The 24113-nt window shown below is 43.3% G+C and overlaps 1 protein-coding gene and 1 non-coding gene across 3 annotated transcripts in view; one reads left to right on the forward strand and one right to left on the reverse strand.

Annotated features, from left to right (window-relative positions):
• Window positions 1–24113, forward strand: part of LOC136875673 (calcitonin gene-related peptide type 1 receptor) — a 409243-nt gene that overhangs the window by 185663 nt on the left and 199467 nt on the right. The gene's annotated exons all lie outside the window — the stretch shown is intronic.
• On the reverse strand, window positions 22140–22213 carry TRNAN-GUU (transfer RNA asparagine (anticodon GUU)). Its single transcript has one exon. It is a non-coding gene; the product is annotated as a tRNA-Asn (tRNA).

The following is a 24113-nucleotide window of genomic DNA, read 5'->3' on the forward strand; positions in this document are numbered from 1 at the left end:
TGCGGGATTCGATGTCTTTAAATCTGTCCGCCAACGCTTGTATGGCCGTGGTTAGGACTTCGATATTGGTTTGAGACATGTTCTGGTCTGGTAGAATCTGGTCCAAAATTTCAGTGACGGTGTCGTTGCTTGCCGAACTCTGGGTGGCTCGAGTTTCGTGCGTGACTGGAGTGACGTTCGTTGACTTATTCAGTTGCTTCCTACGTGAAGTGAACTGTTTGACTTGCCGGTATGCCGAGTCCAACCTGGTCTGAGGCATACTCCGATGACCGGTGTAGTATCTGTGGTGGCGTTCCCAAGAAGCAGATACTCGGAGGGTTTAGTTGCTGACCCCTCTCATGACCAACTGTCCCTGACCTGCCTCCTACCCCGGCTTTTATATGCTCGAGGAAGATCGCATACCTTGAAAAGGAGTTCTTTATTGTACATAATATCCACCATTCCACATCCTTGTCTCGTTTGGAGTTTAATAGTCTATTCAAGTAGTTATGATGATGTTGAGTTTATTCAGCAGCTGTTTTTTTTATTAGGAATGCATATTTATATACCTGTTTCTGATTTAGTTTGTTATAATCATTATTTCATGCAGTCATTATTTTCCTTCTTGAATTTCACCCACGGACCATGCTTATAGATTACAATTAAAAAATCCTGCGTAAAGAATGTGTCTATGCAGATGCACGTTTATGATAAGTTTATTCGGGAACGCGACCATGCAAACAAACTTCGATTATCAACAAATAACTTACAGTGTCTTTATGTTTTCTTAGTGCCGGGAGGGTCCGACGACTTGTTCAGATCGCCAGTTCTGTAGTGCTTTTCTTTAATGGAAAGGAAGCAGCCAAGACTTTGAGAAAGGTAGCATTACCGCATTTGCTTGGAGTTGAAATGGGAAACCACGGAAAACAATTTCAAGGGTGGCTGACAGGGATTAGAACCCATTTGTCTCGCGAGTACAAAACTAATAACAACCATTATTGGCCGTGGCGCAAAGTACAGAACTAACCTGTTCGGTAACATATACTGTTATTAGAGCTTCCAGATTATTAAGTTGAAATAAATTCATAGTTCTGTGTTTCGTCCGCCTGTGTGGTGTAGTGGTTAGCGTGATTAGCTGATTTCCGGCTCTGCCACGAAATTTCGAAAGTGGTAAGAGGGCTGGAACGGAGTCCACTCAGCCTCGGGACGTCAACTGAGTAGAGGGGGGGCTCGATTCCCACCTCGGCCATCCTCGAAATGGTTTTCCGTGGTTTCCCACTTCTTCTCCAGGTAAATGCCGGAATGGTAACTAACTTAAGGCCACGGCCGCTTCCTTCCCTCATCCTTGCCCATCCCTCCCTACCCCCCCCCCCCCCACGAGAACGCTGTTCAGCATAACAGGTAAGGCCGCCTGGGCGAGGTACTGGTCCTCCTCCTCAGTTGTATCCCCCGACCGATAGTATCACTTTCCAGGACCTTGCCCTTGGGGCGGTAGAGGTGGGATCCCTCGCTGAGTCCGAAGGAAAAATCAACCCAGGGCGGTAAACGAACTGACAAAGAAAGTTCTGAGTTTCTTCATTTCCGTCGATCAAAAAGCAATACCTCAAATTGTCCAAGGGTACGTCCGGCTCCAAGGCTAAATGGTTAGCGTGCTGGTCTTTGGTCACAGGAGTCTCGGGTTCGATTCCCGGCAGGGTCGGAAATTTTAACCAAAATTGGTTAATTTCGCTGACACGGGGGCTGGGTGTAGGTGTCGTCTTCATCATCATTCCATCCTCATCACGACGCGCAGGCCTCCTAAGGGTGTCAAATCAAAAGATCTGCATCTGGGGAGCCGAACTTGTCCTCGGACACTCCCGGCACTAAAAGCCACACGCCATTTCATTTCCGAGGGTATATTGAAACTCGTGACACTATTTTCTACAGCCTGCTTCTGAGAAAAGATTTTCATCAAGTTTTGGAAAAAAAACGAAATAGAGATATCATCTTATTAGAGATTATGGGCACCGACCTTGATCAAAAATACGGTAGTCTATAGTTATTCCACGTACGCAAAAATTATGCAGGCGAGGATAAGTTCAAATGTATTTCTTTAGTTTAAAAAAGATGTAGGCCTAATACACTCCTCTTTAACTTTTCCTCTACTACTCAGTTATCAGTGGTAAAAGATACACTGAAACAGCCTCCGCAAAGGATGTTATGTATTAAATCGCACAATACAATTCTACGTATAAATACAGTGTTAAATAAAATAGCGTGGCTTTATTTTGGTAGTCCACAGAATTATTTGACTCTTTCCACCGATCCTCAGACAGAAACGGTATGGCATTCGAATGTCTAGATTCGGGAGTGAAGCTTAACGCAGTCAAATATTACCTTTAAGAACAGAGTGATTGATGATAATCGTTGTATGAAACAACAGCCCGACCAACAGAGTGGAATATATCGACCGTACTAATTCACTGACGTTCCCACAGAGGTCTCTGCGTGGATCTTGAGTTTTACAATAAGAGATAACAGATGGCTCGACAGTACACTTCCAGTGCTTATTTCCCAAACCATTACTCAAACGGTCGATATGAATGTGTCCTAGTAATAAAATTAAAATATGCTCTTTACAACAACAACAATAAGAATAAGAATAAGTATAAGAATCTAAATCAAGACTCGACAATCAACCATTGTTGCAAGAACAAATTTTATTCTTAGCCCGTATTGTCACTTGAACAAGCGTTGTGATACTTTTTAGTAAAAGTTCCACATTTACAATATAATCAAAATTCCACCTTTGCAATACAATATATATATTTTATTCCTGTTCAGAACAACATTTACTTAATAGAATGGGACATGTTTCGTCCACATTAGGGCATCGTCAGCTACAGTTTAACGAAAAAGAAACATTAATACAAGGATACATTACAACACTTTAAAAAGACATTGGGTCATTGGCATTTTGACAGATTCGTTAGCAGAATCACCCAGTGTATCTTTAAAGTGTTGTAATGTATCCTTGTATCAATGTTTCTTTTTCATTAAACTGTAGCTGACGATGCCCTAATGTGGACGAAACATGTCCCATTCTATTAAGTAAATGTTGTTCTGAACAGGAATAAAATATATATTGTATTGTAAAGGTGTAATTTTCATTAAAAAGTATCACAGCGCTTATTAGTTGTACCAGGCTCCTCACTTTCATCTGTCCTATCTGACCTCCCTTTGTCAACTCTTGTTCTTTTCCGACCCCGATGGCATTACGAGTATTCATTTTCGCGCCCTTCATGGCCCTTGTCTTTCTTTGGCCGATACCTTAATTTTTCGAAGTGTCGGATCCCTTCCATTTTTTCTCTCTGATTAGTGTTATATAGAGGATGGTTGCCTAGTTGTACTTCCTCATAAAACAGTAATCAACACCACCAACTCACAAAATTCGGAAAAATCTTCTCCAAGTGCATACATTTAAGTATCTACGCGAAATGATTCAACCAGCAGGGAGAACTCAGGAAGGAAACAAATAAAGAACTTATAAACTGTAAAGAGGTTACAAAGTTACCTGGAACAGATAAAACAAAAATTTTATATCTAAAATGTTAATTTACGACACTACAACGTAGTCATCAAACCAGAGGCCTTTATATATCTGAAACTCTGATAACTGACCGCAGTTCACAAATAAGAAACATGGAAAAACAAGAGGGGAAATTCTAGGACCAAAATACGAAAATGGAATTTGGACGAAAAAGGAACTACAGGATATTTACCAAATCACAAATACAATTAGAAAACGGCCAGGTGACGGATTTTTACCTGAATCTGAGGGCTGATTCGAGGTCCACTCAACCTGCATGATTAGGGCCTACAATTGAGGAGCTACCTGACAGTGAGATGGTGGCTACACTCTAGGAAGCCAAGAATAACGGCTGAGAGGATTCGTCGTGCTGAGCACACGACACCTCATAATATACAGGCCTTCAGACTGCGCGGTGGTTGCTTGGTAGGCCTTGGCCCTTCGGGGTTGTTGCGCCATGAGATTTGCTTTACTGTTATTATTAGTAGTAGTAGTAGTAGTAGTAGTAGTAGTAGTAGTAGTAGTAGAATAGGCATAAATTTTCTCTGTTTTGTATTTAGTGTGAAAATTCCGGGAAGGCGATTATTGGAGGTGCGTCGTTATCATGAAAATTGCTATGGATGAAATAATTATCAACAAGCCAGAAAATACTAGACTCGCAAACGGCCATCAGTGAAAGAATTGCGACTTAAAATGGTCCATACAAACTACTATATTTAGTACTTTTGACGCAAATGGGGGTTTATGGAAATATATTTTGAATCCTTAATATTGTATGTCGTCCGCCTCTGTGGTGTAGTGGTTAGTATGATTAGCTGCCACCCCAGGAGGCCAGGGTTCGATTCCCGGCTCTGCTACGAAATGTGAAAACTGGTACGAGAGCTGGAACGGGGTCCACTCAGCCTCGGGAGGTCAAATGAGTAGAGGAGGGTTCGAGTCCCACCTCAGCCATCCTCGAAGTGGTTTTCCATGGCTTCCCACTTCTTCTCCAGGCAAATGCCGGGATGGTACCTAACTTAAGGCCATGGCCGCTTCTTTCCTCGTCCTTGCCTATCCCTTCCAAACTTCCCATCCCCTACAAGGTCCCTTTGAGCCTACCTAAACAAGGTACTGGTCCTCCTCCTCAATTGTATCCCCGACCCGAAGTCTCACTCTCCAGGACACTGTCCTTGAGGCGGTAGAGGTAGAAACCCTCGCTGAGGGAAAAAACAACCCTGGAGGGTAAACGGGTTAGGAAAGAAAGAATATTGTATGTCAATATGACGAATGTTGGTTCCATTGCCGGTTGATTGGCCGCACTGCAGGAAAAGAGGTGGAAGTGCAAATCACCGCTCCCCGCAGCTCGCGTTGTGAGAGCTCAAGAAACCGTCCGCAGGTAGTACAGTACATACATATTCATTATACACTGTTATGCCTTTCACACTAACTAACTAACTAAACGCCTCCACAATCCTCAGTTTATAACTAGTTTTGTAGTTCTTTTAGTCCCATGCCTATCTGCATGGTTGGGTTACGTAGCTATTAGCTTGCATTCGGGTGATAGTGGGTTCGAACCCCACTTTCGGCAGCCCTGAAGAAGGTTTTCCGTGGTTTCCCATTTTCACACCAGGAAAATGCTGGAGCTGTATCTTAATTAAGGCCATGACTGCTTTCTTACTAATCCCTAGCCATTTCCTATCCCATCGTCGCCGTAAGACCTGTCCGTGTCGGTGCGACGTAAAACATACAGCAAAAAAACTGAATGTAGGTGTGTTCTTTGCCAGAATCAGAGAAATATACAGTAATTTTCAGTCAGAAATAGACATCAAGAAGAAAGTAATTCGATAAATTCATAACAGAGGTCGCTGGAAGGAACTCGAGTTTTTGTGAAGAAAAAACAGATGGCGCGGCAGTCCATATCTGGTTGCTGAGACCACACGTTACAGCCGAAGTGAATCCACTCTTACTTCCTTTCGTCCTTCCTAATGGTTTAGTAATGATGTCTTTGGCTTTACGTCCCACTAACATTCGGAGACACCTAGGTGCCGGAGAATTTCTCGTTACCAGTAAATATACTGATTCGAGGCTGACATATTTGAGGATTTTCAAATGCCACCGGGGTTGAGCAAGCTGACTTGAGTGGGCTTAGAAAGCCAGATGAGGAGGGGTGACCACAGCTCTATCGTGACTCTATGCTTCTTTATTCGGGAGACGGGACAGGGCCTGGACCTCACGGCTGGCCTCAACCGTCGGCTGTCCTGAGAATGGTTTTCCGTATTTTTCTATTCTCCTGCACTAAGGCGAATACCGGGACAGTTCCTAGTATAGGCCACGGCCGCCAACCCCCTCACCTTCTCCGCGCATCTCCTTCACCGTAACAAATCTCCCAACCTGAGATACATGTCACCGTCTAAAAGGCCCGCCTCAGCGAAGGAATGAAACATTCTAGTAGTAGTGGGAAAGCCAGTTCTTGGTCAGAGAGAGGCGCAACCCTGTATTGTAATACTGTAGTGTCCGGCAGGAAACGCAACCCGCAAAGCAGAAGCAAGTAACTGTTCGTAGAGGGGCCACGTAATTCATTAGCTTATCTCATAAAAATGTCACTTTATACGTGAAAACGTTTAGGAGAGTAGTGCATCATTGGAATAATAATAATCTTCTTCTTCTTCGACCACTTAACCACGCCTTGGTGAATCGCGAGCCCAAACTGTCACATTTGTGGATTTTTTCCTGATTTACGGCTCGATGCCCTCCCTGACGCCAACCCTATGTGGGGGGATGTATTCACTGTCCCGTGCCTTTTATTTACGTCGCACCAACGTCGCGACGATGGGATAGGTAAAAGGCTAGAACTGCGAAGGAAGCAGCCGTGGCCTTAATTAAGATACAGGCCCAGCATTTGCCTAGTGTAAAAATGGGAAACCATCTTCACGGATGCCGGCAGTTGGGTTTGAACCCACTATATCCCAAATGGAAGCTCACAGCTGCGCGACACTAACTGCATGGCCAACTCGCTCGGTATTATTAGCCTACGTGCTTGTCAGGTGGCTGGTCGTATAGTGTGCTGTGTGTATATGAACAAATATCTATTAAGACTGTGTGGTGTAATGGTTAGTGTGATTAGCTGCCACCCCCGGAGGCCCGGGTTCGATTCCAGGCTCTGCCACGAAATTTGAAAAGTGGTACGAGGGCTGGAACGGGGTCCACTCAGCCTCGGGAGGTCAACTGAGTAGAGGTGGGTTCGATTCCCACCCCACCCATCCTGGAAGTGGTTTTCCGTGGTTTCACACTTCTCCTCCAGGCAAATGCCGGGATGGTACCTAACCTAACTTAAGGCCACGGCCGCTTCCTTCCCTCTTCCTTGTGTGCCCCTTCCAATCTTCCCATTCCCCCGGAAGGCCCCTGTTAGCATAGCAGGAAAGGCCGCCTGGGCGAGGTACTGGTCATCCCCCCAGCTGTATCCCCGACCTAGTGTCTGAAGCTCCGTGACACTGCCCTTGAGGCGGTAGAGGTGGGATCCCTCGCTGAGTCCGATTGATAAACCGACCCTAGAGAGTAAACAGATAAAGAAGAAGTTTATTAAGACAACATAAACACCTAGCCCCTGTGACAGAAGATGTAGTCACATGTGGCTAACAATCCCACGATCCAGCCGGGAATCGAACCCGACATTCTCTGAACCAAAGGCCACGACGCTGACCATTTCCCCCTTCGTTGAAAAGATAATATACTGTGAAATCTACGTCAAGTAGCAACAGGGCTTTCCTTTTCGCCATAATTCCTTGGAATGTATTATTAAAACTGCTCAATTGGCGTAATCCTTCTGTGTTCTTATGGTTTTTGTACGACCGTAAACCGAGCTCGATAGCTGCACAGTGGCTTAAGTACGGCCAGCATCCAGTATTCGGGAGATAATGGGTTCGAACCCGACTGTCAGCAGCCTTGAAGATGGTTTTCCGTGCTTCCCATTTTCACACCAGGCAAATGCTGAGGCTGTACCTTACTTACGGCCACGGCCACTTCCTTCTCATTCCTAGCCCTCTCATGTCCTATCATTGTCGGTGCGACGTAAAGCAACTTGTACGATCGTAAAGTATTTTTCATTCCGAATCATGAATATTCATAGCCGAAGAAGTGTGGAACTAGGGTTAAAAGGAATTTTTAAAAGTTTTGTTGTTTCAGAGTATGTTATTTCAGTATTTAGGAATTTTACTCGTACGTATTACAGTATTAGTGTGGAGGATTGTTATTAATTAGTCGTACATGCGCCTTTACAGTTCACTCTTGAGGTAAGCTGTCGCACGCCTTATGTCGTGGGTTGCCCGTAAGAGGGTATTATTATTATTATTATTATTATTATTATTATTATTATTATTATTATTATTATTATTATTATTATTATTATTATTATTATTATTATTATTATTATACGTCCCACTAACTATTTTTACGGTTTTCGGAGACGAGGTGGAGTTGGAATTTTGCCCTTCAGGAATTATTTCACGTGCCGGTATATCTACCGACACGAGGTAGAGTATTTGAGTAGCTTCAAACACCGCCGAACTAAGCCGGAATAGATCATCATGTCATATTTTATTTATTTTTTATGACTGATCACCAGTATTGAGATTGCTGTTAATACTTTATCTTGAACTGAAGCCTTGAGTCTAACACCTAATATTATGAGTATTAAGATAAAACCTTGCTTTTGAGACTGCCGATTATGATTATGATCTTGTGATAATAAGATTACTGAGCTGAAGGAGTAGGGTGGGATTTCATGAAAGAAGTTCTCCTCCTCTATAATACATCTGGAGCTCTACCTTATTTACAGCCGGGCTGAGTGGCTCAGACGGTTGAGGCGCTGGCCTTCTGACCCTAATTTGGCAGGTTCGACCCTGGTTCAGCCTCGTGTCGATAGATTTACTGACACGTAACAGAACTCCTGAGGGACTAAATTTTTATTATTATTATTATTATTATTATTATTATTATTATTATTATTATTATTATTATTATTATTATTATTATTATTATTATTATTATTATCTACGCCTGCCACTAAGCTAACGCCCTATAGACGATGTCAGTGTTCTCCATTGCCTATGTCCAGCGGCGTTACAAACGTGATACGGCCCGCCTGCCAAAATTAAAATTCGGGCCCCCTCAAATAAAATGTAAAACCTATTAATAACTAACATAAATTAAATTATGTCCGCCTCTGTGGTGTAGTGGTTAGCGTGATTAGCTGCCACCCCCGGAGGCCCGGGTTCGATTCCCGGCTCTGCCACGAAATTTGAAAAGTGGTATGAGGGCTGGAACGGGGTCCACTCAGCCTCGGGAAGTCAACTGAGTAGAGGTGGGTTCGATTCCCGCCTCAGCCATCCTGGAAGTGGTTTTCCGTGGTTTCCAACTTCTCCTCCAGACGAATGCCGGGATGGTACCTAACTTAAGGCCACGGCCGCTTCCTTCCCTCTTCCTTGCCTATCCCTTCCCATCTTCCCATCCCTCCACAAGGCCCCTGTTCAGCATAGCAGGTGAGGCCGCCTGGGCGAGGTACTGGTCATACTCCCCAGTTGTATCCCTCGACCAAGAGTCTGAAGCTCCAGGACACTGCCCTTGAGGCGGTAGAGGTGGGATCCCTCGCTAAGTCCGAGGGAAAAACCGAACCTGGAGGGTAAACAGATGATGATGATGATGATGATAAATTAAATTACAGCAAGCGGTAATGTAATATATTGCCAAGTGATATGAACAAAGGGATTATTCGTTATTCGTTATTGTAATGAAAATGAAAATGAAAAACCAATCAGTGAATGAATGAAGCCCCATCTGGCGACGAGGATAGGAAATGTGCCGACTGCCGAACCTTGCCGCACTCCCTTGGGCTAATGATTAATGTCTGACAGATGAAATGAAATGCTAGTGGATAGTGTTGCTGGAATGAAAGATGCAGGGAAAACCGAAGTACACGGAGAAAACCCTGTCCCGCCTCCGCTTTGTCCAGCACAAGTCTCACATGGAGTGACCGGGATTTGAACCACGGAACCCAGCGATGAGAGGCCGACGCGCTGCCGCCTGAGCCACGGAAGCTTCCGTTATTGAAATATTATTTAAAAATAATGTTTAATCGTTTTTATTTGATTGCATCCGTGCTTTATTGGCTGAGCTGCCAACCATGCACTACTTTAGGTGTTCGTACTTAACTTTAATTGGTTTCACTTTCGGTAACTACAGAACTACATTCTGTAACCGATAAAGGAATCTGGGTTATAATAATTTATTCCACTACAACACAAATAAATATACGAACATAATTAAAACAAAAACAGTTCAAAGTTTGAAAAATATCAACCGCACAACTCGCATGCGTAGTCTATTACTAACTTCGCGCAAAGCGACCTCGTTCAGAACGGAGTTGATTGACTGTTACCACACCAACTTCGTATTCTCGAATAAATGTGTGACAAAACTTAAATGTTCAGCAAAATGAGTGCAAAATACAATCTCAGGTGCATTACACATCAATAAAGTACCATTTTCTAAACAAAATATAATATTTTGGTATAAGATTTTATTACTGAAATTATTTCTCAATAATTTGGTACGGGTCCTTTGTGAGGAGCCTGTCCTGGTGTTGCGAGGGATGCCAACAGGCATCTGATGTGCAGTGATATTAGGCTAGATATATATTATTGTGCGACGAGTCCTCGGGGCCCCTTAAAGGCCCCTTAAACGTTACGCCCATGCCTATGTGCCTATTTTGCCCAGGTATTTTATTTCTCGCGCACTTTGACATTGCTGATAGCGACCTAGAACTGGATATTCTAAAACCTTGAACTTCAGCCACGAGAGCATAACATTTCCTGCTGTCTGTGAATCACGAACTTTGATAAGAGGACATCATATCAAGGTCTTATCCTTGACCCTCATTGTTTGGTGTAGATCAGGAATATCGGTCACGCAGCTGTCACTGCCATATCTCCTTTCGCGCCAGTAATAGGGAATTTGTCTGGTTGCGATATATCATCCAATCAACAGCCGAAGAACAGTGTGACATTTATTGCAGTATCGCCAGAAGCTATAATAATCATGCGTGGAAATAAATCAACTCTTGTAGGCTTTGACAGACAATCGCGTGATTTTAGACAAGGTCATCAACCTGGAACCGACTAATTTGTTCTAGCGAGACAGCCTACCCTTTTCAACTGCCCCGAAAAATATATTTCCGTGGTTTCCATATGACGGCCTCGCGGTGTAGGGGTATCGTGCCTGCCTCTTACCTGGAGACCTCGGGTTCGATTCCCCGCCAGGACAGAGATTTTTACCTGGATCTGAGGGCTGGTTCGAGGTCTTACTCAGCCTATGTGATTACAAAATTGAGGTGCTATCTGACGGTGAGATGAGGGCCCCGTTCTAGAAAGCCAAGAATAACGGCCGAGGAGATTCGCCGTGCCGACACCTCGTAATCTGCAGACCTTCGGGCTGAGCAGCGGTCGCTTGGTAGGCCGAAGCCCTTGAGGTTTGGTTTTGGTTTGTTTGGTTTCCAAACATCACTGTCGCTTGAGTGATGCACTGCTACCCGAGAATGATCCTTGTTTTCTTTCTCCACTTTTCCCACGTCCTGATGGCGTTCCGTGTGCGACCCTTGTTGCACATGTGGATTTTGCTCAGTTTTACGCCTGGATACTCTTCTTGGTGCCAACCCTATGTGGTGGGATGTATCCGCAATTGTGTGTTTCTGTAGCGATCGGTAGTGTGCCTTTTTGTGCGTGAATAAAGAGGTGCGTATTAAAACTAGCACAAAAACCCAGTTCCCGAACTAGGGGAATTGACCAGATGTGGCTAAAATCTCCAGCTCACCCGGGAATTCAACATGGGACCTTTTGAACCGAAAGCAACTCAACGCTGAACATTCAACCATGAAATCACTGTACTAATAAATATACCGGGCGAGTTGACCGTGCGGTTAGGGCCGCGCAGCTGTGAGCTTGCATCCGGGAGATAGTGGGCTCGAACCCCAGCCCTGAAGATGTTTTTCCGTGGTTTCCCATTTTCACACCAGGCAAATGCTGGGGCTGTACCTTAATTAAGGCCACGGCCGCTTCCTTCCCACTCCTAGACCTTTCCTGTCCCATCGTCGCCATAAGACACATCTGTGTCGGTGGGACGTAAAGCAAAATAGCAAAAAAAAAATAATAATAAATAACTATCTTCCCTTAACTATACTGAAAAGAGAAAAAGGAAGTCTCGCGCTTCCTAAAATGAAATTATCAGCAAAAAAAAGGTAAGGACCATGATGACGTGAAAATAATAATACGAATGCTAATGTTCTTGGTTTTTAAGTCCCGTACAGAAATGGGATGAGGGTTGGACATACATACAGTAGTTTTATCAACGTGGTTTAGCACTTAACTCTCTTTAAAATTATGCCACTTGATTTATGCATTTATTTAGCGATGTTGAATAATTCAGGCGGAAGAGTTTTGGCTTTCTGACCCAATGGTGGCGGATTCGGTCCCGCCTCAGTGAGCGTTATTTTATCGATAGATCTGTGAGCACGCATAAGTTCGGCTCCATGGCTAAATGGTTAGCGTGCTGGCCTTTGGTCACAGGGGTCCCAGGTTCGATTCCCGGCAGGGTGGGGAATTTTAACCATCATTGGTTAATTTCGCTGGCACGGGGGCTGGGTGTATGTATTGTCTTCATCATCATTTCATCCTCATCACGACGCGCAGGTCGCCTACGGACGTCAAATCAGAAGACCTGCGCCTGGCGAGCCGAACCCGTCCTGGGATCTTCCGGCACTAAAAGCCGTACGCCATTTCATTTTTTTCAGCACGTATAAGAACTATTGCGTGACATAATTTTGTCACCTCCATGTCGCCGAAAATTGTAAGTTAGTGGGACGTAAATCCAGTAATATTTATTTATTTATTTATTCTTTCTTCTTTCTTCTTTCTTTCTTAATCTGCTTACCCTCCAGGGTTGGTTTTTCCCTCATACTCAGCGAGGGATCCCACCTCTACCACCTCAAGGGCAGTATCATGGACCTTCAGACTCTGGGTCGGGGGATACAACTGGGGAGGATGACCAGTAGCTCTCTCAGGCTGCCTCACCTGCTATGCTGAACAGGGGTCTTGGTGGGGGATGGGGTGATTGGAAGGGATATACAAGGAAGAGGGAAGGAGGCGGCCTGACCTTAAGTTAGGTACCATCCCGGAGGAGGAGAAGTGGGAAACTACGGAAAACCACTTCCAGGATAGCTGAGGTGGGAATCGAACCCACCTCTACTCAGTTGACCTCCCGAGGCTTAGTGGACCCCGTTCCAGCCCTCGTGCCACTTTTCAAATTTCGTGGCAGAGCCGGGAATCGAACCCGGGCCTCCGGGGGTGGAAGCTAATCACACTAACCACTACACCACAGAAGTGGACAATAATAATTTCGGGTGGTTATTTCTAGTCTAGTGCAGCCCTTGTAAGGTGATGGTGATGATAGTGATGATGATGATGATGATGATGATGATGATGATGATGATGATGATGATGATGATGATGATAACGTCTAGATGATCACCCACCCCCCTCCTTTCCTAGCCCTTCCCTAGGCATCTGCCCCGTACAGGAAACTGCATGTTATTGTGGTGTTTGTAAGCTTGCATCCGGGAGATAGTAGGTTCGAATCCCACTATCGGCAGCCCTGAAGATGGTTTTCCGTGGTTTCCCATTTTCACACCAGGCAAATGCTGGGGCTGTACCTTAATTAAGGCCACGGCTGCCTCCTTCCAACTCCTAGGCCTTCCCTATCCCATCGTCGCCATAAGACCTATCTGTGTCGGTGCGACGTAAAGCCGCTAGCAAAAAAAAAGAAAAGTTATTGTGGTGGAGGATAGTGTTGTGTGTGTTGAGTTGCAGGAATGTTGGGAACAGTATAAACACACAGTCCCCGAGCCAAGGAAATTAACCATTTAAGATTAAAATCTCCGACCCTGAAAAATCGAACAGGGAAACCTCTGAACCAAAGGCCAGTACCGGTCATTCAGCCAAAGAGTCGGACGTGAATGTTTTTTATTAGTGCAGTAATTGATTCTTCATTCGCTGCTCATGGTGAAAATTAAAGAGTCTGATCTGAACTTTCAATTGCTTCTATAAGATGTTTATTTCTTGTTTACTTTTGAAAATCATAATCCTAACCTATAATACCATGCTCCTAGAAGCATAGCCATTTCCAGATCGTATTTGAGAGTACAAATTAAAGATCAAGTATCAGGACCCCTCACCTCCCTTCAACTCCCACCCTTTTATAATGCCTATCCACCATCCCAGCGCTTGCTTGAAAGATTGTGTTCAGTAAAGCTCCCCATTTCAACAGTCTTACTACATAAGTCACAATATTTGTAGCGCCGTACGTTGTGAGATACGTGTTTCTCATTAAGTAATAGATGTTTGCCATGGCTTATGAGTTCCTGTTGACACTCGCGTTATGTTTACTCCGAGAACCCAACGACGCGAGACGTTATGGTCAATTACCTTGGGAACATGAGGTGAGGAGACGAACTAATCACCACTTGTTCCTCGTTGTCAGGGCTAGAAAACGCTCTTTTGTGTTTTTTCTCAGAGATTTTTAGAACCAAGTATCTCACTACTTACACACTACAAACATCTCCTTGTCGCTGTAATCAATCTTTTTAACTGTTCATATCTTGCGAACCCCGGCATGTTCATCCTCTTTAGGGACGGAGAATGCTTGTGTAGTAGTGCCGTAGTAGTAGTAGTAGTAGTAGTAGTAGAAGTTTGCAACGAACAATGTTTTACAGTAAAATCAGTACTGATTTTGTTTTTGTAGATCCAATGTGAGAATAACACACACTAATTATTTGTTATTTTCATGTATTTTCACTTTCAGTGCATAATATCCCGATGTTCTACATTTTAGAGCTTTAAGTCCTACATTCCGTTATAAGCATCTGGTAAATCTGAAAAGAAATTCTTCAACTTGCCAGTAAACTGTCTTACTCAGACAGAAGTAAACTTGAACTTTCAAATGTAAGCTACCTGTACCACGAATCAAACCCTTAACCTTGAATATAGAAAACGAACATCTAACATCATCTAATGTTGCTACGTATCCATAGAAGCGTCGGTGATTTAATCAATTATTTTGGAAGTATGCTAAAGATATCGTGTGTTTCCACAATGATAATTCCTTCCTGAAGAAATACTTCACTTCGTGCTGTGTGTCTCAGCACGCCAAGAACATGCGCCTTCCATCTCGTAGATGCTCACAACACGAGATGAAGGACCTTGACTATCTTCCATTCACACTCCTTTTGCCGGGGTTATCACACTGTCATGTGGAATCCACGACTACATATCGTTACATATTGTGTTATATCATAATGTGGAAACATTGAGGAAGTTTCTCACGAGATCACTGAACACAACTAAGAGGAAGGCCAGCGATAACAATACCTATTCACGACTTTTGAGTCAACACAATGAGTAGATGAGTCGTTTCGTTTGAGTATAAAAACGAAGGAAAAATCATCAAAAACGGTTTTCAGAAAAAAATGCCTTTATGGCCAAGGATTTGTATGTTTGAAATTTCATACTTTTCTAAAATGATATCTATGTTACATTGGTGTTGTGCGGTTAAGGAGGGGTTTGAGGAGTTGCTATAAGGGTCTACCTTCTCTGAAATAAAAGAAGTTTTGTAAGCGCGTAGTAGAAAATTAAAAAAAATAGGCCACACTTTAGAAAAACACTGGAGTCATTTATTTGTCCGATTCCTTGTTTGGGCCGATGACCTAGATGTTAGGCCACTTTAAACAACAACCATCATCGTCATCAAGCACTCCTTCGTTGAATGGTCAGCGTTGAGGTCTTCGGTTCAGAGGACCCTGGGTTCGACTCCCGGGCAGTTCGGAAATGATAATAATTTGAGATTAATTATTCTGGCTCGTCCGAACACTCTTCATCTTCAGACAACACACCATACTACCAACCATCACATATACACGCAATAGTGATTGCATACCTCCACATAGGGTTGGCGTCAGGAAGGGCATCCGGCCATAAAACAGGGCAATCTATATGCGTTACACAACTCGCACCCGCGACCCCACAATGTGCGCGAAAAGAGGTTGAACAAGAATAATAAGACGAAGAAGAAGGCTGGCGCAATTTATTTAATAGGTTAGTATATACTAAGATGAAAAGAAATGGGGCATGGCTTTTAGTGCCGCGATGTGTCCGAGGACTTCGGCCCACCAGGTGCAGGTCTTTTGATTTGACTCCCGTAGGCGACTTGCGCGTCGTGATAAGGATGAAGTGATGATGAAGACGACACATATACCCAGTCCCCGTGCCAGGGGAATTAACCAATTATGGTTAAAATTCCCGACCTGCCGGGAATCGAACTAAGTACCCCCGTGATCAAAACCTAACACGCTAACCATCCGGACTATACTAAGATCAAGGAAGCAGATACGAGATCCATCACAACTATGAATTAGATTAATGTTCCTATCGCCAGTGTTATAGAGAAGCGTGGACTTCACTCGCATGGACAAGTAATGGGAATGGACAATGTGAGAGCAGCAAGGGGAAAACGTCAAACCTGAATATGAAAAAAAAGGAGACCAAGGGTGAGATCATAATGGATAGAGAGTGAAATCGGCGGTGGAGGGAAACGGATTCACGTGGGAAGATATCCGAGAACAAAAAGGTATAAATACGGAATAAGCGATGCGAAACTGTTTACCACGCCTGTAAAATTGGAATTGAAGAAATAATTATGTTGAGATCAGTGGCGAAGCGTGAACTAAGTTAGTGGGTAGACAGAGTTTTTATTTATTTATTTATATTTATTTTAATATTATATATGGAATTTTGTTTTCAACACATAGGAGATAGCACTATCTATATAAATAAAATTGTAGGGGGTCCGCTGTCTGTAATTTCTTTTGTTTTGCCAATTTTTCAGATATTTATCCGTTTTAGGTCAACTCAAGACCGAATCGGTGGTTTTTACGTTTCGTGTCTGTTTGTTTGTCTGTTTGTCTGTTTGTCTGTTTGTCTGTCTGTTTGTTTGTTTGTCTGTTCCACCATCACGTCGAAACGGCTGGATAGATCTCAACCAAACTTCATATTTAGAGTAAACTCATCCCGGGGATGGTTTCGATATGCATATCATTTTAAAATCTTTCAATACTCGGGGGGTTTATAGGAAAACCAGAATGGTTTTTCCACCATCACGTTGAAACGGCTGGATAGATCTCAACTAAACTTCATATCTAGAGTATACTCATCTCGGGGAAGGTTTCGATATGCATATTATTTTAAAATCTTTGAATAGACCGGGGGTTTATAGGAAAACCAGAATGGTTTTTCCACCATCACTTCGAAACGGCTGGATAGATCTCAACCAAACTTCATATTTAGAGCATACTCATCTCGGGGAAGGTTTCTATATACATATTATTTTACAATCGTCGAATAGACGGGTGGTTTATAGGAAAACCAGAATGGGTTTCCTCCATTTTCTCTTATACTATTGATTTTCTGTAAACTTCGTTTACCGTACGTGAAACGTCTCTTCATTATAAACAACTTTCGTTATGTTCATAATTTACCTTACTCTTCACATGACGGAGAAATTTACAATTTTCCGCTGGTACCATGCTCTGCATTGAGTGACCGACAGACCGACAACGAAACTACAGGTTACCATGGCAACGTCTCTGACTGCATGCCAGCAGGGAAGTAACGTATTGCCATTTTCCTCATCATGCTTTTAAATTCGTGGTTGTTCCTTGGGTAGAAGGCAAGAGAGGCGTCAATCGGCCTATCTGCGGGATATTGGCGGAATATCGTTGGATATTATAACCGCCCTCGAATAGATTAAGTAATAACACCATTAGTCATCTTCTTATTATTTGTTTACCTAAGAATCACTGGACCTAAATTTCTCCTCTGTTACCGCTTTATTATATCCATTACTCACACTAGCATAATTTATTGAGGGGCATTTGATTTTCCAATACATTCACTTGGCATTTACATATTTGTCGTTATCCGGCTGTCAGCAGTTATAATCCATTTTCTATTACTTTCAACTTTCTTAACTGTATTATTTCTTCCTTAATTACGCCGTATGTACGCGAGTGCTACAAACTACTGGATGTATTTCCACCAAGACTCATATTTAGAATACACCTGTCCTTGATAGGTTTTGGGCAAATATTGTTTCTAAATCCCTGAACTGACTGGGGATTTATACGAAACCGAAACAGTGATTTTGCACATCCACAAAATATACACAACCAAACTTAATGGAAATCTATCTACCTTGGTAGATAATAATTTCTAAACCTTTTTTCTCATGTGCATCATTTCGATACGAGGATTAATAAGGGAGATATCATTAACGGACCGTTTTTCTGTACAAGTCCCATCGGACTTAACTCCCGAGCGGGTGCGTGTAAAGCGTACTCCTTACAATTTGAAAACTACTGAAGACATTCGAACCAAAATTTATATTTAGCATCCACCTGTCCAAAGGTAGGTTTTAAACGTAAATAACATTTCATGTTCCGGAATGGACTGGCGGTTTATAGGGAACCGAAATGGTGATTTTACTCTTCCACAACATATACAGAACAAGACCAACCTGACTGGAAATCGACCAAACGTGATGGAATTCCACCTCTAAACCTTTTTTTCATGTGCATTCTTTCGTCAGGAGGATTACTAAGGGAGATATCATGAATGGTCACTTTTGCAGGTTAAGTCCAGCGGACATAGCCCAAAAGGTGTTTTACATGGAGCAGATTCCTTATCTATATAAATCAAATCGTAACGACTGTGTGCCTCTACACTGACTATTTTGGCGAAATTTTCGTACAGCTTTCCGTTTAAGGGGTAATAATGACCATCTCCATAATTTTTGGTTTAGTTTCCTGAAAGTACTAATTTTTACCCGCCTCGCCCAAAATCCAAATTGCGCCATAATCTGCCAGAAGAAAAAGAAGATAATTGAAATTTGACAAAATTATACGTTTAAGCCTGTAACGAACGGAAAACTTCCTAGATCATTAAATTTTTCACTTTGAATCCCCGAAGAATATCGAAATACGCAGGCAATTTTAATGATGGTGCAGACCTTCGGAAATTCCTATCCTATAACGGATTGCACAATCTCCGTTCAATTTGGAATGATCTACAACCGTGGTCTTATGACTTTTTGCCGTATCTGTATCCCTTTTACGTTTGATTTTTCTCTTTAATCGATGTTAAGTCAATTTGGAATTTTCACATGCATAATTCATACTTTCAATTACTTATATGAAATACAGAATCATTAAACTCTTCACGAAAATTGGCCCACCCAGTAGCCATATGTGAGCCAAATGCTATGTATGTATCCGAAAAGTAATGTAATGTGAGATAATCTTACAAAACCTTTACCCTGTTCCACGTTTCTAACTCAATCTGACCCAAGAATAGATGACATATCATAGGACCAGCCATTTAGGCCACTAAATCCGGCGTGTCTTATGGTATAATCCTTTGTCGATATGACGACGTTTAGTAGCAGTTAATCTGTAAATGAAGGTCTTCAATATTGTAAATACGCATATACTTTCGTATGTCGATCTATATATATTCACTGATGTCGATTTTTAGCGATCGAGAAAGGGTGGGTCTGCTATTGTAATAAGTACTCCCCACACCGACTTTGACTGGCAGTAGGAAAGGGTTCCTTCTCCAACTCCTGTGTAACTGTCATTAGTAAGGAAAGCCTACAATTATAATGAATAGTTCCCTTCTCGATTTGACTTGCAGAAGGCAAGTGAGCATGCAGTTTTGTTTAAAACTCCCCTACCCGATTGTGTTTGGCAGTAGGCAAGGGTGCCTATCATTATAAAGAAATGTCCTCATCTAAAATGTGACTGGCATTAGGCATAGTGGCCTGCTATTTTGATGGAAACTCACCAACTTGGTGTGACTGGCAGTAAGCTGGCTGGCAGTAGGAAAATGGGCCTGGCATTATAATGATAACTGCACAACTCAATTTCGAGTGATAGTAGGGTAATTGCCTTCCATTATAATAAAAACTCCTCACCTGGAATCTGTCTGGAAGTAGGAAGGGGGCTGCCATATTAACGAAAACTCCCCAAATCGATTCTGTCCGCGTAGTAGGCAATGGGGCCTGCAATTATTACGTAATCATCCCAACTCGATTGTGAATGGCAGTAGGCAAGTGAGTCTGCCGCTATATCACAAATCCGTAACAAACACTTTACATTGGAAACAACGTACGGGGAACTCCCCATGCTCTTTCTCGGATAACGCTAAGAGACATGCAATTTTAAAACAATCTTATTTACTGCATGTACACTATTTACTTCGATAACCGAATACAATGTAGAATACCGTAGCGAAGCACGGGTACATTCGCTAGTATTCAATATAATATTAATGACCCTGAAACTAAGACAAACCCCATACCAACCTATAGCCCGACGTGCACTCGTTTTATTTTTAAATATACACTAAATGGGCAGCGGGAGTTGTCAAATAACAACATACTTTTAGAATTAAAAATATCAATATATTTCATTGTTATGTAGATTAAATAGGAGAAATAAGAAATAAATAGATTTTCGTACAAGTCACCTTAAACAATATTCTTGTCAGTGAGTTCAATCAGCCTGTCCTTCATTTCAGCAAATATATCTATTACTCATGTTTTGAAGTCAGGCGTCTTGCTAAGATACCACAGCAGTTCTTTCGCTATAGCTAGTGTTCCCAAGTTAGACAGTTCTGGTTGGTCATCGAATTCCTTAAATAGGTTTTAATTCGTTTGAAGGCACTCACAGCGCGTTCACTAGAAACTGATGTTAACGGAATATACAGCATCAAGTTAAGCAATTTTGTTGTTTCCGTATGCACACTCTGGAGTTCATTATTAAGAATGTAAGCCAATAGTTGTTGGGATTATAATACCGTAACTAATATTGGCGGGCAAGAAAATGCCTGTACTTGAAGGGTTTTGATACTGCCATTCACTGATTAGGTGTAAATTTGCTATACTTCGTATCTGAATATTAATATTTTATTTTTAGACGTGTCTTCTAATGCAGTACATTCAAATAATTACATTAAAAGCATGTCTGAGATGGTAGCAAATAAGAGCACCTTTAATAACTGAGATCCAAATACGAGCCAATGAGAGTAAGAGGAGACGCTGGTAAGTCTGTCTACTGGGCGGAGAAATCTCGCTATAGGAATGTCATAGTTCCACAGTCAGCACCTACAGATAGCGTTAGTGTTGCTCTGTCTGAAAGCTTTGAAAATCGAAGGGAACATAAACAGAATGGACAGCGTCTACTTTCGCCTACGTGCTTCGTGTAACTGACGCGAGCCCTAGCATTGCAGAAGTGAGACGAAAATAAATAAAGCGGAGAATACTATGTCATGAATGTGGAAATAATCAATGCTCTAAAAATAATTGAATTAACTAGACAATATTTCGTTCACAGAATGTTAAGGGTACACGCTGTCTACCCTGTCTCCCCTGACGCTTCGCCCCTGGTTGAGATGCTACTATCAGTCGTTTAACGTCGCACTACCACGTCGACGATTTTCGGCGACGGAAGGATGGGAAGGGCTACATTTGAAAAAGTAGCGGTCGTGGCCTTAATTAAGGTACAACCCCAGCATTTGCTTGGTGTGAAACTAGGGAAACCGTGGAAAATCATCTTCACGGCTGCCGATGGTGGGATTCAAACTCGTTATCTTCCGAATGCGAGCTCACAGCTACGAGACGCTAAAATACAAGCGTACAGGCGTATTCCATGCCAAAGAAATCCAGAATCGTAGTGTATCACATACATACATACATACATTCGCAACAATTATTCGGGGTGATGACCCGAAGTCTTATTCTTATTCTTCTTATTCTTCTTTATCTGCTTACCCTCCAGAGTCGGTTTTCCCCTCGGACGCGGCGAGGGATCCCACCTCTGCCGCCTCAATGGCAGTGTCCTCGAGCTTCTGACTCTGGGTCGGGGTTACAACTGGAGAGCAGGACCAGTACCTCGCCCAGGCGGCCTCACCTGCTATGCTGAACAGGGCCCTTGCGGGAGGATGGAAGGATTGGAAGGGATAGACAAGGAAGAAGGAAGGAAACGGCCGTGGCCTTAAGTTAGGTACCATCTCGCCATTTGCTGAAGGAAAAGTGGGAAACCACGGAAAACGACTTCCAGTATGGCTGAGGTGGGAATCGAACCCACCTCTACTCAGTTGACCTCCCGAGGCTGAGTGGACATCGTTCCAGCCCTCGTAGCAATTTTCAAATTACGCGGCAGAGCCGAGAATTGAACCCGGGCCTCCGGGGGTGGCACCTAATCACACTAACTACCACACCATAGAGGCGGACGACCCACTATCTCACTACCTAAAATTGACGCCTAGAATGGTGCAAAAAAATAGAGGATAAGCAGTTTGAGGAACAGAAGAATTGCTTACCCTCCATATAAGCATGATAAAAGGCATTTGAAGAAATTATTTTCATAATCTTGAAGTTTAGGACACTTGTAAAAACGCATCGCCCCCGGGTGGGCTCGAACCACCAACCTTTCGGTTAACAGCCGAACGCGCTAGCCGATTGCGCCACGGAGGCTCATGGCATGTTACCATATGGAAGATGTTAGCCAGCAATTCTATCTTATCCTGTGGCCTTTAGACAGAAGGAATGTTATCACAATGAGAATACCGAGGTCCGCCTCTGTGGTGTAGTTGTTAGTGTGATTAGCGATTTCTGGCTCTGCCACGAAATTTGAAAAGTGGTACGAGGGCTGGAACGGGGTCCACTCAGCCTCGGGAGATCAGTTGAGTAGAGGGGGGTTCGCTTACCTCCTCAGCCATCCTCGAAGTGGTTTTCCGTGGTTTCCAATTCTCCTCCAGGAAAATGCCTGGATGGTACCTAACTTAAGGCCACGGCCACTTCCTTCCCACTTCCTTGTCTATCCCTTCCAAACTTCCCATCCCCGACAAGGCCCCTGTTCAGTACAGCAGGTGAGGCCGTCTGGGCAAGGTACTGGTCAACCTCCCCAGTTGTATCTCCCGACCCAAAGTCTCACGCTCCAAGATACCGTCCTTGAGGCGGTAGAGGTGGGATCCCTCGCTGAGTCCGAAAGAAAAACCAACCCTGGAGGATAAACAGATTAAGAAGACGAAGAGCACCGAGAATATGACGATTCCTTTTTATTTTTGTCTTTCCTTCCCTCTTAATCCCTTTACCCTCCAGGGATAGTTTTTCCTTAGGACTCTGCGAGGGATCCCACCTCTACCACCTCGAGGTCAGTGTCCTGGAGCGTGAGACTTTGGTCGGGGGGATACAACTTGAGATGAGGACCAGTAATTCACCCAGGCAGCCTCACCTGCTATGCTGGACAGGGGCCTTGTGGGGGGATAGCAAGAGTGGAAGGTATAAACAAGAAAGACGGAAGGAAAGGGCCGTGCAGCGATGACGTCATCAGAGTTGTGCATGTTTAAACTTGCAGATTACAAAAGAAGTGATTGAAACATAACAAGACTAGAACCGAACACTGTAGTCGATGCCATTCTCCTCCTACAGAACGCTAGTGCTATAAGAAATGCACTGCTAGGGACTTAAATGTACACAGTGTATTTCTTATAGCACTAGCGTTCTGTAGGAGGAGAATGGCATCGACTACAGTGTTCGGTTCTAGTCTTGTTTCAATCACTTCTTTTGTAATCTGCAAGTTTAAACATGCACAACTCTGATGACGTCATCGCTGCAGGCTAAAAAACACGTGCACACTCTTGCCAACGAACAGGTTTAAACATGCACATCTATAATGACGTCATCGCTGCAGCACGTGTACACTCTTGCCTTCGCGATGCATGTTTAAACTTGTTCGATAGAGCTATGCCTTGACAGAGGCTGAGGAGGAGGAGGGGGAGGAGGATGAGCCGCCATCTTGCGCAATCGCTTCCTAGGCCGTCTTATAAGAGCTCATGTATAGCTGCCATCTTGTGCAATCGCCCATAGCCGGCATCTCTAACACCATCTTACTTTTAAAAACTAAGTTAATAGTATGTTGGGAAGGGTAGCTCGGTAAGTGTGTTGAGAAGGGCAGCTTGCTTGCTTGCGGCGTGGCTAAGTCCCGCGCTATAAAGTTTACTTCCGTCAAGTTAGCAGTAAGCCATGTGCATGTAGTTAATGATAGCGGCTGACAGCTGTCAAAAAGCACGTAGAATTTTTCAAATTGCCAGCCACTACATGCCTATGGTTGTAGGCATGTGGATTTAGCCCCTGTCAGCACTGAAGTTTTGTTGATTAAAGATGGTCCATGACAGCTGTCAAAAAAGCACGTAGAATTTTTCAAATTGCCCGCAACCACATTTCAAAGCTAGTAGCTAAAGATGGCAGCACGATACTCTATTGATTAAGGATGGCTGCTGTCAGCTTGTCAAAAAATCACGTGGCTTTGTTTACAAACAAGAGCACGTGGAATTTCAAATTGCCCGCCACCACGTGCCTAAGGTAGTAGCCG

Source organism: Anabrus simplex, chromosome 6, assembly GCF_040414725.1.
Source record: "Anabrus simplex isolate iqAnaSimp1 chromosome 6, ASM4041472v1, whole genome shotgun sequence".
NCBI classification, from domain to species: domain Eukaryota; kingdom Metazoa; phylum Arthropoda; class Insecta; order Orthoptera; family Tettigoniidae; genus Anabrus; species Anabrus simplex.